Source organism: Arachis ipaensis, chromosome B10 (genome assembly GCF_059453495.1).
Source record: "Arachis ipaensis isolate K30076 ecotype BB chromosome B10, ASM5945349v1, whole genome shotgun sequence".
NCBI lineage: Eukaryota > Viridiplantae > Streptophyta > Magnoliopsida > Fabales > Fabaceae > Arachis > Arachis ipaensis.
In genome coordinates this window covers 110652873-110667764 of record NC_142435.1, presented here as the reverse complement: position 1 = coordinate 110667764, position 14892 = coordinate 110652873, and the positions used below count along the sequence as shown (strand labels likewise).

The following is a 14892-nucleotide window of genomic DNA, read 5'->3' as shown; positions in this document are numbered from 1 at the left end:
ATTCTATTTATTCATTCATATCCTAACATCTCATCTCACATCTCTAGCCTCCTCACAGTTGTGTTTCTTCCATTATATTACATTCTTTGTCTCCCCCTCTTCTTCCACTCACACAAGGATCCCTATACTGTGGTATAAAGGATCTCTATTATTATTATTATTTTTCTGTGCCTTCTTCTTTGTCATATGAGCAGGAGCAAGGATAAGAACATTCTTGTGGAAGCAGATCCAGAACCTGAAAGGACTCTGAAGAGAAAATTAAGAGAAGCTAAAATACAACAATCCAGAGATAACCTTTCAGAAATTTTCGAACAGGCAGAGGAGATGGCAGCCGAAAATAATGATAATGTAAGGAAGATGCTTGGTGACTTTACTGCACCTAATTCCAATTTACATGGAAGAAGCATCTCCATTCCTGCCATTGGAGCAAACAACTTTGAGCTGAAACCTCAATTAGTTTCTCTAATGCAGGAGAACTGCAAGTTTCATGGACTTCCATCTGAAGATCCTTTTCAGTTCTTAACTGAATTCTTGCAGATATGTGATACTGTTAAGACTAATGGAGTAGATCCTGAAGTCTACAGGCTCATGCTTTTCCCTTTTGCTGTAAGAGACAGAGCTAGATTATGGTTGGATTCTCAACCCAAAGACAGCCTGAACTCTTGGGATAAGCTGGTCACGGCTTTCTTAGCCAAGTACTTTCCTCCTCAAAAGCTGAGCAAGCTTAGAGCTGATGTTCAAACCTTCAGACAGAAAGAAGGTGAATCTCTCTATGAAGCTTGGGAAAGATACAAACAGTTGACCAAAAAGTGTCCTTCTGACATGCTTTCAGAATGGACCATCCTGGATATATTCTATGATGGTTTATCTGAGCTATCAAAGATGTCACTGGACACTTCTGCAGGTGGATCCATTCACCTAAAGAAAACGCCTGCAGAAGCTCAAGAACTCATTGACATGGTTGCTAATAACCAGTTCATGTACACTTCTGAAAGGAATCCTGTGAATAATGGGACGCCTAGGAAGAAGGGAGTTCTTGAAGTTGATACTCTGAATGCCATATTGGCTCAGAACAAAATATTGACTCAGCAAGTCAATATGATTTCTCAGAGTCTGCATGGAATGCAAGCTGCATCCAATAGTACTCAAGAGGCATCTTCTGAAGAAGAAGCCTATGATCCTGAGAACCCTGCAATAGCAGAGGTAAATTACTTAGGTGAACCTTATGGAAACACCTATAACTCAACATGGAGAAATCATCCAAATTTCTCATGGAAGGATCAAAAGCCCCAACAAGGCTTTAATAATGGTGGAAGAAACAGGTTTAGCAATAGCAAGCCTTTTCCATCATCAACTCAGCAACAGACAGAGAACTCTGAACAAAATACTTCTAATTTAGCAAATCTAGTCTCTGATCTATCTAAGGCCACTGTAAGTTTCATGAATGAAACAAGGTCTTCCATTAGAAATCTGGAAGCACAAGTGGGCCAGCTGAGTAAAAGGATCACTGAAATCCCTCCTAGTACTCTCCCAAGCAATACAGAAGAGAACCCAAAAGGAGAGTGCAAGGCCATTGACATAAGGGCCATGGCCGAACCTGTAAGGAGAGGAGAGGACGTGAATCCCAAGGAGGAAGACCTCCAGGGACGTCCAGTGATCAATAAGGAGCTTCCCTCTGAGGAACCAAAGGACTCTGAGGCTCATCTAGAGACCATAGAGATTCCATTGAACCTCTTTATGCCCTTCATGAGCTCTGATGAGTATTCCTCTTCTAAAGAGAATGAGGATGTCACTGAAGAGTAAACTGCCAAGTTTCTTGGTGCAATCATGAAGCTGAATGCCAAATTGTTTGGCATTGATGCTTGGGAAGTTGAACCTCCCTTGTTCATCAATGAACTAAGTGATTTGGATCAACTGACATTGCCTCAGAAGAGACAGGATCCTGGAAAGTTCATAATACCCTGTACCATAGGCACCATGATCTTTAAGGCTCTGTGTGACCTTGGTTCAGGAATAAACCTCATGCCCCTCTCTGTAATAGAGAAACTGGGAATCTATGGGGTGCAAGCTGCTAAAATCTCACTAGAGATGGCAGACAGCTCAAGAAGACAGGCTTATGGACAAGTAGAAGATGTATTAGTAAAGGTTGAGGGCCTTTACATCCCTGCTGATTTCATAGTCCTGGATACTGGAAAGGAAGAGGATGAATCCATCATCCTAGGAAGACCTTTCCTGGCCACAGCAAGAGCTGTGATTGATGTTGACAGAGGTGAAATAGTCCTTCAATGGAATGAGAACTCCCTTGTATTCAAAACTCAAGGATCTCCCTCTGCAACCATGGAGAGGAAGCAGAAAAAGCTTCTCTCAAAGCAGAGTCAACCAGAGCCCCCACAGTCAAACTCTAAGTTTGATTTTGGGAGGCCACAACCAAACTCTAAGTTTGGTGTTGAACTCCCATATCCAAACTCTAAGTTTGGTGTTGGAGAGTTTCAACAAAGCTCTGCACATCTGTGAGGCTCCATGAGAGCCCACTGTCAAGCTATTGACATTAAAGAAGCGCTTGTTGGGAGGCAACCCAATGTTTATCTAATTCTTATTTTTATTGTTTTTCGTGTTTTCTTAGGTTCATGATCATGTAGAGTCACAAAATAAATAGAAAAATTGAAAACGGAATCAAAAACAGCAGAAGAAAAATCACACCCTGGAGGAGCATCTGTCTGGCGTTCAGCGCCAGAACAGAGCATGGTTCTGGCGCTGAACGCCCAAAATGGGCAGCTTCTGGGCGCTGAACGCCAGAACAGGCATGGTTCTGGCGTTCAACGCCAGAAATGGCACACAAATGGGCGTTGAACGCCCAAAATGGCCACCAACCTGGCGCTGAACGCCCAGAGTTGGGTACAAAGGCATTTTTACATGCCTAATGGGTGCAGGGATGTAATTCCTTGAACACCTCAGGATCTGTGGACCCCACAGGATCCACTCAGGATCTGTGGACCCCACAGGATCCCCACCTACCTCCACTCACTTCTTCTCACCACTCTCTTTCACACAACCCCATAAACACTCTTCCCCAAAAACCCTTCACCAATCACCTCAATCTCTCTTCCCCATCACCCCTTCACCACTCACATCTATCCACTCTTTCCCATAAACCTACCTCATAAACTCCACCTACCTTCAAAATTCAAAACCAATTTCCCACCCAAACCCACCCATATGGCCGAACCTTAACCCCCCCTCCCCTCCCTATATAAAGCCCTCCATTCTTCATCAAATTCACACAACACAACCCCTCTATACCCTTCTTGGCCGAACCACATCACCCTCTCCCTCTCCTCTATTTCTTCTTCTTCTACTTCTATTCTTTTGTTTATTGCTCGAGGGCGAGCAATATTCTAAGTTTGGTGTGGTAAAAGCATAAGCTTTTTGTTTTTCCATTACCATTGATGGCATCTAAGACCGGAGAATCCTCTAAAAGAGGGAAAGGGAAGACAAAAGCTTCCACATCCGAGTCATGGGAGATGGAAAGATTCATCTCCAAAGCCCATCAAGACCACTTCTATGATGTTGTGGCCAAGAAGAAGGTGATCCCTGAGGTCCCTTTTAAACTCAAAAGAAATGAGTATCCGGAGATCCGACATGAAATTCAAAGAAGAGGTTGGGAAGTTCTAACAAATCCCATCCAACAAGTCGGCATCTTAATGGTTCAAGAGTTCTATGCCAATGCATGGATCACCAAGAACCATGATCAAAGTAAGAACCCGGATCCAAAGAACTATGTTACAATGGTTCGGGGGAAATACTTAGATTTTAGTCCGGAGAATGTGAGGTAGGCATTCAACTTGCCATACATGGAAGAGAACGCACGCCCCTACACAAGGAGAGTCAACTTTGATCAAAGGTTGGACTAAGTCCTTATGGACATATGTGTAGAAGGAGCTCAATGGAAGATTGACTCCAAAGGCAAGCCGGTTCAACTAAGAAGATTGGACCTCAAGCCTATAGCTAGAGGATGGTTGGAGTTTATTCAATGCTCAATCATTCCCACTAGCAACCGGTCTGAAGTTACTATAGACCGGGCCATCATGATCCATAGCATCATGATTGGAGAAGAGGTGGAAGTTCATGAGATTATACCTCAAGAACTTTACAAGGTGGCTGACAAGTCCTCCACCATGGCAAGGTTAGCCTTTCCTCACCTCATTTGCCACCTATGCAATTCAGCTGGGATTGACATAGAGGGAGATATCCTCATCAAAGAAGACAAGCCCATCACCAAGAAAAAGATGGAGCAAGCAAGAGAGCCCAGTCACGGAGCTCAAGAGGCGCAAGAAGCTCATCACCATGAGATTCCGGAAATGCCTCAAATGCACTTTCCTCCACAAAACTATTGGGAGCACATCAACACCTCCCTAGAAGAATTGAGTTCCAATATGGGACAACTAAGGGTGGAACATCAAGAGCACTCCATCATGCTGCATGAAATAAGAGAAGATCAAAAAGCAATGAGGGAGGAGCAACAAAGACAAGGAAGAGACATAGAAGAGCTCAAGGACATCATTGGTTCCTCAAGAAGGAAACGCCACCATCACTAAGGTGGATTCATTCCTTGTTCTTCTTACTTCTGTTTTTCGTTTTCTATGTGCTTATCTATGTTTGTGTCCCCATTACATGATCATTAGTAGTTAGTAACTTTGTCCTAAAGTTATGAATGTCCTATGAATCCATCACCTCTCTTAAATAAAAACTGTTTTAATTCAAAAGAACAAGAAGTACATGAGTTTCGAATTTATCCTTGAACTTAACTTAATTATATTGATGTGGTGACAATGCTTCCTGTTTTCTGAATGTATGCTTTAACAGTGCATATGTCTTTTGAAGTTGTTGTTTAGGAATGTTAAATATGTTGGCTCTTGAAAGAATGATGACTAGGAGACATATTATTTGATAATCTGAAAAATCATAAAAATGATTCTTGAAGCAAGAAAAAGTAGCAAAAAAAAACAAAGCTTGCAGAAAAAAAAAAGAGAGAAAAAAAATAGGCGAAGAAAAAAAAATATAGAAAGAAAAAAGAAAAAGCAAGCAGAAAAAGCCAATAACCCTTAAAACCAAAAGGCAAGGGAAAATAAAAAGGATCCCAAGGCTTTGAGCATCAGTGGATAGGAGGGCCGAAAGGAATAAAATCCTGGTCTAAGCGGCTAAACCAAGCTGTCCCTAACCATGTGCTTGTGGCGTGTAGGTGTCAAGTGAAAACTTGAGACTGGGCGGTTAAAGTCAAGGTCCAAAGCAAAAACAAAGAGTGTGCTTAAGAACCCTGGACACCTCTAATTGGGGACTTTAGCAAAGCTGAGTCACAATCTGAAAAGGTTCACCCAATTATGTGTCTGTGGCATTTATGTATCCGGTGGTAATACTGGAAAACAAAGTGCTTAGGGCCACGGCCAAGACTCATAAAGAAGCTGTGTTCAAGAATCATCATACTGAACTAGGAGAATCAATAACACTATCTGAACTCTGAGTTCCTATAGATGCCAATCATTCTGAACCTCAATGGATAAAGTGAGATGCCAAAACTATTCAAGAGGCAAAAAGCTATAAGTCCCGCTCATATGATTGGAGCTATGTTTCATTGATAGTTTGGAATTTATAGTATATTCTCTTCTTTTTATCCTATTTGATTTTCAGTTGCTTGGGGACAAGCAACAATTTAAGTTTGGTGTTGTGATGAGCGGATAATTTATACGCTTTTTGACATTGTTTTTAGTATGTTTTTAGTAGGATCTAGTTACTTTTAGGGATGTTTTCATTAGTTTTTATGTTAAATTCACATTTCTGGACTTTACTATGAGTTTGTGTGTTTTTCTGTGATTTCAGGTATTTTCTGGCTGAAATTGAGGGACTTGAGCAAAAATCAGATTCAGAGGTTGAAAAAGGACTGCTGATGCTGTTGGATTCTGACCTCCCTGCACTCAAAGTGGATTTTCTGGAGCTACAGAACTCGAAATGGCGCGCTTTCAATTGCGTTGGAAAGTAGACATCCAGGGCTTTCCAGAAATATATAATAGTCCATACTTTGGCCAAGAATTGACGACGTAAACTGGCGTTCAACGCCAGCCTTCTGCCCAAATCTGGAGTCCAGCGCCAGAAAAGGATCCAAAACCAGAGTTGAACGCCCAAACTGGCATAGAAACTGGCGTTCAACTCCACAAATGGCCTCTGCACGTGCTACACTTAAGCTCAGCCCAAACACACACCAAGTGGGCCCCGGAAGTGGATTTATGCATCAATTACTTACTCATGTAAACCCTAGTGACTAGTTTATTATAAATAGGACCTTTTACTATTGTATTAGGTATCTTTTGATCATCTTAGGATCTTAGGACCATCTTTGGATGCCTGGTTCTTAGATCATAGGAGGCTGGCCACACGGCCATGCCTGGACCTTCACTTATGTATTTTCATACGGTAGAGTTTCTACACTCCATAGATTAAGGTGTGGAGCTCTGCTGTTCCTCAAAGATTAATGCAAAGTACTACTGTTTTCTATTCAATTCTTCTTATTTCTCTTCTAAGATATCCATTCGCACCCAAGAACGTGATGAAGGTGATGATTATGTGTGACGCTCATCATCCTTCTCCCTTATGAACGCGTGTCTGACAAACACTTCTGTTCTACATGAAATAAGCTAGAATGAGTATCTCTTAGATCTCCTAACCAGAATCTTCGTGGCGTAAGCTAGAATGATGGCGGCATTCAAGAGAATCCGGAAGGTCTAAACCTTGTCTGTGGTATTCCGAGTAGGATTCAATGATTGAATGACTGTGACGAGCTCCTAACTCGCGATTGCAGGGCGTTAGTGACAGACGCAAAAGGATAGTAAATCCTATTCCAGCATGATCGAGAACCGACAGATGAATAGCCGTGCCGTGACAGGGTGCGTGAGCATATTATTCACTGAGAGGATAAGATGAAGCCATTGGCAAGGGTGATGCCTCCAGACGATTAGCCGTGCCGTGACAGGGCATTGGATCATTTTCCCGTGAGATGACCGAAAGTAGCCGTTGACAGTGGTGATGTATCACATAAAGCCAGCCATGGAAAGGAGTAAGACTGATTGGATGAAGATAGCAGGAAAGCAGAGGTTCAGAGGAACGAAAAGCATCTCCATTCGCTTATCTGAAATTCCTACCAATGTTTACATAAGTATCTCTATCCCTATTTTATTATATAATATTCGAAAACACCATTATCACTTTATATCTGCCTGACTGAGATTTACAAGGTGACCATAGCTTGCTTCATACCAATAATCTCCGTGGGATTCAACCCTTACTCACGTAAGGTATTACTTGGACGACCCAGTGCACTTGCTGGTTAGTTGTATCGAAGTTGTGACAATTATGAATTAAGATCAGAGCACCAAGCTTTGGAGCCATTACCAGGATTTGTTCGAGCCTGGAGATCACAATTTCGTGCACCAAGTTTTTGGTTTTTGGCGCCGTTGCCGGGGATTGTTCGAGCCTGGACATCACAATTTCGTGCACCAAAAAGCTTCGTATTGTGGTGAAAAAGAAGGTTCATAGTTTGGGAGAAGGGTGGTATATGTGGGAGGTAGTTCATATTGGTAGGTGTTTTGAGGTGGTATGTAAGAAGGTGTATGTTGGTATTGGTGTGGTGTTTGAAAATGTGGCGATTGAGGTTTATGTTGGTGGTATGGGTCATAGGCATATGGTGGTGGAGGTGCATAATCAAAGTGAAATCCACCATATCTTTGGGTTGGGTATGTGCATTGGGAAGGGTATGGCTCATTGTAATATAGAGGAGGTGAATCCTTCCAAAATTGATGCTCCAATCCCATGATGCAATCCAAAATTGAGGTTATCAAGCCCTACAAAATAAGCACAACCAAACTCCAAACCAAGAGGGTGATAACTCATAGAGAAAATTGAAAATAACAACTAAAGACATCAATTAACAAAATAAACAAAATTCTAATTACCAACAAAAGCAAACAAGCAACCAAAAAGTATCTATTCACACTATGGACATATTTACAACAACCAAACTATAGCACTCATGACGCTAGCTCCCCGGTAACGGCGCCAAAATTTGATGATGACTAAAAGCATGGGTTTGGAATTTTGCACTAAAAATAGGACTGACGTTGCAAGTATAGTCCAAACCTAACCATTGATCATCAATCAAATTATAATCCTAAAGATGTCACAATTCAAATCACAATATAAACCGAGAGTATTTAGACTCCCAGGTCGTTCTCCCTAGGAACTAGTGCCTATAAGTGCACAATTTTGGTTGTAAGAGAGCAAATGGGTTTTCGATGATAAGGAAGCAAACAAATAAAGAGATAAAAGAACTAGACAAAATTGTAATTAATAAACTAAATAAAGGAATAAAAGAACTATGTATGTAATATAAATAAGCAAGGCTAAAAAGTAATGGAAAAGTGGTTCAAAACATAAATGAAACCTTGACTTGGGATGAGTTATAGAATCCCTTCCTTTCCATAACCACAACTATGATAATTATGATGGATTAATCTCACTAAGTCAACCCTTAACATCGAAGGATAAGTTAAGTGAGCATAATTGTTATTAGTCCACAAGTCCTAGCTAACTTACCAAATTAATTGGTAAAAAGCTAGCGTTAGTGGAAACAATAACAACTAACAACTCAAGAATTATCACTAAATGTTGGACATTATGGCTCTAGCAATCCATACACTCATTTTTCCCAAGTCAAGGGTGGAAATTACCACATAATTAAAATTGGCATTTCATCAAACACATAGAGGGCATAAACATAAAACATGGCAAAATTGGGAAAATGGTAAAAGCTATGAACCATAAATGATCAAAATCAATTAAAGCAACTCAAACAAACATATAAAAGCCATCAAACATCAAATTAAACAACTAGGAATCCAAAATTGCAAGACTATGTATGTATTGATAAAAGAAAATTAAAGTAGAAGAAATTGTAGAACAAGTAGTGCAATAAAAGAGGAATTAAAGAAATACTTACAATAAGATAGCAAAATCCAAGAACAAAATTGAAGTATAAAATGCTACATTGAAACCCTAATTAAAACCCTAAGAGAGAAAACCTAAAACTAAACTACTCTAAAACTACTCCTAAAAACTATTCTAAGATGTATGGTAGTGTATGGTATGATATATGGTTGTTTCCCCTTCAAATATGCTCCAAAGCCTTCAAAAATTGGCCAAAAAACCCCCAAAATGCGAGTCCACGTGCAATTTTAATGGAGGCATGCGCTGGTACTTGTGCGGACGCACAGGTCTGTGCATGGGCACACTTGTTGATTTTCCTCCTGTGCGTGGGCACAGACCTGTGCGGACGCGCAGGTCCTGATTTCCATTCTGCCCTGAGCATGGGCACAGCCTGTGCGTGGGCACAGGTCCTGATTTTGACCCCTGTGCGTGGGCACAGAAGGTGTGCGGAGGCACAGGTCCTGATTTTGACCCTGCCCTATGCGTGGGCACAGGTGCTGTTTTTGACACCTGTGCGTGGGCACAGGCTGAGATGCTTTTCTCCTTTGTTTTTTTCATATTTTCTCCCTTTTTGCAAGCTTTTTTCCGCTTCTACCCACCCATTCTTGCCTCTAGGACCTGAAATCACTCAACAAACATATCACGACATCGAATGAAATAAAAGTGGGATTAAATTGCTCAATTTAAGCACAAAAACGCATGTTTTCACATTTAGGCTCAATCTAGGGATCAAACACAAAAGTATGCTATTTTGGTGAATAAGTGTGAGTTTATGTGATGAAATCCATCCAATTATAGCAAAAATATATTATCAAATATGAATTCATCAATTTACATAGATTAAGATTATGACCAAAATGTAAACTCTTTCAGAATGTTGCAATAGTGTAAAATATACAATTAAATAAGAATATAAAAAAATGATAAAAAAGCCATTCCTTAAAAAAATTATAGGCGTATCTTTATTTAGTATTCTTGTAAATAATATATTTCATCATCATTTATTGTTAAATTAAAATACAAATATTACTTAAATTATTATAATTCAGATAATATGCTTAAATGGTAACTATTTTAAATGGATGTCTTAAGGGTGCAGTGGAATTAAATTTTTACCCTTCCTTATTCATAGTCTGGTCTGGCTCCGAAACTCTAGATATCTTCAAAAGACCAGTTTTTTTAAGTTAATAATTTTATCCAATTTTTTCATAGTAAAATTGCTGGTGAAGTGTGAAAGTTGCTGCCCAGGTGGCACTGAATGCCACCAAGCCGGCGTTCAACACCAGTAGCGCAAACCAGAGTGGTCCCCACGTGATTTAGCACCAAATCTCTTGCTCTAATTTGATTTTTAATCAATTTTAAATTAAGAAAAGATACTTTTAGGTTTTAGAATTTAAATTTTGTATCAATTTAGGATTATATATAAAAAGAGAAGATATCATGGCCTAGGGTTGCTTCCTCTCTTCTTTTGCACTTTTACATTTTTTTCTCTGCTAGGGTTTCTCCATACCATGAGCAACTAAACCTCCATTGTTAAGGTTAGGAGCTCTGTTTATTTTAATAGATTAATGTTATTGCCATTCTACTCTTAATTAATGCACTGATTTAAATTCAAGGATTGTTTTCGTTCTTCATCCTAGCGATTAGAGTATATTGGATGATAACTCTTTTTCTAATTGAGTTCTTGTTGAATCTATGAAAAGTTAAATCACTTGAATAACAGCTTGAAATCAATTTCTCATAACTCTCTAACTACTTGGACTTAATATGATACGTGACATATAATCATCTTATCTTTAGGTACTTAGGGTTTGTGTAGCTCATAAACTAGAATTAGACATAATCCTATAATTGAAATTAAGTGACCAAGGAATTGGGAGTTGACTAGGTTAGATAAGATTAAATTACTAAGAAATTAGGGTTTAATCAATTAAAACTTGCCATGAATTGAACATTTGCATGATTAAAGAAGTTGATAAGAATTATTAATCCGGAAAATTAATCACCTCCAAAGCCTTAACTATTTTCTCATACTATTTTCACAAACTATTCATTACTTGCTTTCTTGAATTCTCTGAACTATTGTTTTGTGATAATTGGAATACAAAACACTCAATTTAGCTTGTGTGACTAGCCTAATCGCTCAACCATTGTTGCTCAATCTATTAATCCTCGTGAGGTCGACACTCACTCACCTGAGTTATTACTTGATACAACCTGATGCACTTGTCGGTAAGTTGTGGTATTCAAAACAATGCACCAAGTTTTTGGCACCGTTGCCGGGTATTAACTGTGATTCACAACTACCCGTTATTTGATTACCTAGATTAGACGTCTTCTTGCATTAAGTTGCTTAAGTTTTCCTTTTTAATTTTTGAGTTCTTCACTTAAATTTTCCTTAATTTATTAAGTTTATTTTCTTAATTTTCCTTCTTAATTTCAAAATTTTTCTTTAATTTTCTTTTTCATTTCCGAAAATATTGCTTCCTTTTTCAAATTCTTTTCACTCTAACGTAGAGATTCTCACTTTTTCTTGTTTTCTATTTGTTTATGAGTAGGAACAGAGACAAGGAACCTCTTCTCGATTTTGATCCTGAGAATGAAAGAACCGTTAGAAGACGCCAATAACAGAGTAGAGCTTATAGATATGTTGAAAGTCTTAAAGACAATTCAAAGGAAGAAGCCAAAGAAATCACCATGGAGCCAAATAACAACAACAATGTTGCTATCTCCAATGCTCCTAATGCTCTTGAGCAACCTAGAAGAGCTCTTGGTTCTTAAACTTCTCCAAATCCCACTTTCTATGACAGTAGCATTGTTGTGCCCCCTGTGAATGCCAACAACTTTTGGGTTGAAGTCTTAACTCATTACTTTGGTGCAACAAAACTTTAAGTTTTTTGGACTCCTGTAGGAAGACCCAAACTTGTTTATCTCCAATTTCCTGTAAATTTATGATACAGTAAAGACCAATGGAGTCCATCCTAATGTTTACCGGTTGTTGCTCTTTTCGTTTGTTGTATGGGACCGAGCTAAGCAGTGGCTTGACACACAATCCAAGGAGAGCCTGAATACATGGGATAATATGGTCAGCAAATTATTGACTAAATTATTTCCACCTCAGATGCTGACTAAGCTAAAGACTGATGTTCAGACCTTCAGACAATAAGAGAGTGAATCTCTATGTAAGGCTTGGGAGAGATACAAAGTTATGCTCAGAAAGTGCCGTCCAGACATGTTTTCAGAATGGATAGGGTTGTAGATCTTTTATGATGGGATTACTCAGGCTGCCAGTACTTCTTTGAATAGTTCTGCAGGAGGATCTTTTCACATGAAGAAGACCACTGAAGAGACTTTAGAGTTTATTGAGATGGTTGCTAATAACTAGTATTTATACTCTTTTAAGAGAATTGCCATGAGGAAAAGAGTCGTGGAACTCGATGCCTTGGTTACCATTCTTGCTTAGAATAAAGCCATGTCTCAACAGATAACTCAACACTTGGGTGGATTACAAGTTTCAGCTATTAATACCCAAGATGCTTCTTGTGACATGAATGGTAGACTTTCTCAAGGTGAGAATTTTTATTATGGTTAATTTTTCTCTGAATAGGTTAATTATGTGGGCAATTCCAATAGACCCCCTAACCATGATCCTTTTTCTAAGACTTACAATCCGAGGTGGAGGAGTCACCCGAATTTTGAATGGAAAAATCAACCATAAGAACAACAAAATTTTAATAATAATTGTGACCATCAGAATAATTTAAATCAACAACAACAATCCACCATCTAGTTCTCAAAAATCTTTAGACTTGGAATCTTTAGTTGCAGAACTTGCCAAGAATACTAATAGTTTCATGCAGAAAATCAGAGCATCAATTAGAAACTTGGTGGTTCAGATGGGTTCTGATGAGCGGATATTTTATATACTTTTTGGCATCATTTTTTTTAGTATTTTCAGTATGTTTTGTTATGTTTTATTATGTTTTAGTAGATTTTAATGAAAAATTCACTTTTTGGATGCTACTTTGAGATTTTATATTTTTCTTATGATTTTAGGTGAATTTTGGGTGATTTTGGCAAGTTTTGGCAAAGTCTGATTTAGAGGCAAGGAAAGTATAACAGATGCTGTCAGGATCTGACCTCTGTGCATTCCAACGAGCATTTCTAGAGCTACAAAGGCCCAAATGACGCATGCTCAATGGAGTTGGAAAGAAAACTTCTAGAGCTTTCCAGAAATATATAATAGTTTATACTTTTCTTCAGATTGGACTGCCCAAAACGGGCGTTGAACACCCAAACTACTTCCTTTCTGGCGTTCAACGCCCCAAGAGGACCAAGGCTGGCGTTCAACACCCAAACCTGTCATCCAACGACACAAGGGAAGCAAAGAAGTAGCATGGACACTCCCTACGGGGCGCTCAATGCCCACTCCCTCAAGTCAGAAGCCAAGCTCAGCCCAAACACTCACCACGTGGGCCCAGAAGTGGATTTTCGCACAATTCTACTTAGTTTATTCTACTTTTGTAATTTTTAATTATTAGCTTAGTATATATAGAAAATAGATCACCCTAGTTTGGATCTTTGAACTTTATCTTCTACACCAGTTTTGAACATTTCATACTATTCTCTGTACAGTATGAGCAACTAAACCTCCTAGGTTAAGGTTAGGAGCTCTGCTGATTCCTATGAATTAATACAATTTGTAAATCATGTTGCTTGTATGCGAAGTTTGTATTCGTAGGTTTTGATGAATGACAAACCAACAAACGACATGAAAGACAAACCAACAAACAACTTGAATGAACAAGCATGTTGAAAGATCAACCAACATTCAACGTTGAGGAATGAAGAGTTGAAAGCAACACAACAACAACAAGAAACTCAAGTCCACAACATTTGAAGACAAGTATAGTGTCTTAGGACTTAGGTAACTTCTTGTTAAGAACCAATTGCTAAATCTCTCAACACACACTCACAAAATGTTTTGATGCACATCTTGCAATTCGATGCTAGCCAAATGGTTTAAAAACTTGTTTTCAAAGGTACAAAAGCATAGGAATTGACTCCAACAAGTTTGAGATCAATCCTAAGTATTTTGAAGTGATTTTAAGCCATTCTTTAAGGTTTGCATCGATGCACACTCATCTTGCATCGATGCAAAGCATGCGACGACTTGTTGCATCGATGCAAAGATATTTGCATCGATGCAACCTAGCTGAAAATTCAAATTTCAGCTTCAAAGACACATTTGCATCGATGCAAAGTGTTATGCATCGATGCAAATGATTCAAAAACATAAAAAAACGGCTAGTTTTGACAAAAAGGCTCCATCCCATTAACTCCCCAACGTTTCTAAGGTTTGGGGAGTCTATAAATAGATGGATTGAAGCCTTATTTCAAATACTTGAGTATCTGCAAACTATCTTGTTCATATTCTTTCATTCTACACATTTTTTTAAGGTGTTATAATACACAATTTGAGAGAGCAATATCAATTGGTTCAATAGTGCTAAACTTGTAATCATACACTCTTCTAGAGAGTACTCATTTCGTCTCAACAATTCTTTGAGAATTGTTTTCTTGTACACTTTGTAAATTGGAGTGTGATCTCCAAGGTTGAGTCAAGAGTTATAAACACTATAGTCGGTGAGGATACCAAAGAAGTATACTAAGTACTCAAGGCAAATCTTAGAGAAGGTATCTTTAAGTGGAGTACGTTAGTATACGAGTGGTGATCATATACCGTGAGGTGTTAGAAACTAAGGACTCGGATTGTAAAAGGTTTTGCGCGAGCACCTTGAAGCTTGGCAATAGTGGAACTTCTCAATAGCGATTGAGAAAGAAAGTGGACGTAGGACAAGG

At 38.9% G+C, this 14892-nt stretch overlaps 1 non-coding gene across 1 annotated transcript; it reads right to left on the bottom strand.

Moving 5' to 3' along the window:
• Positions 1–720: 720 nt before the first annotated feature.
• Positions 721–828, bottom strand: LOC148581301 (small nucleolar RNA R71). Its single transcript, XR_015898998.1, has one exon. It is a non-coding gene; the product is annotated as a small nucleolar RNA R71 (small nucleolar RNA).
• Between the last annotated feature and the right edge of the window lie 14064 nt (positions 829–14892).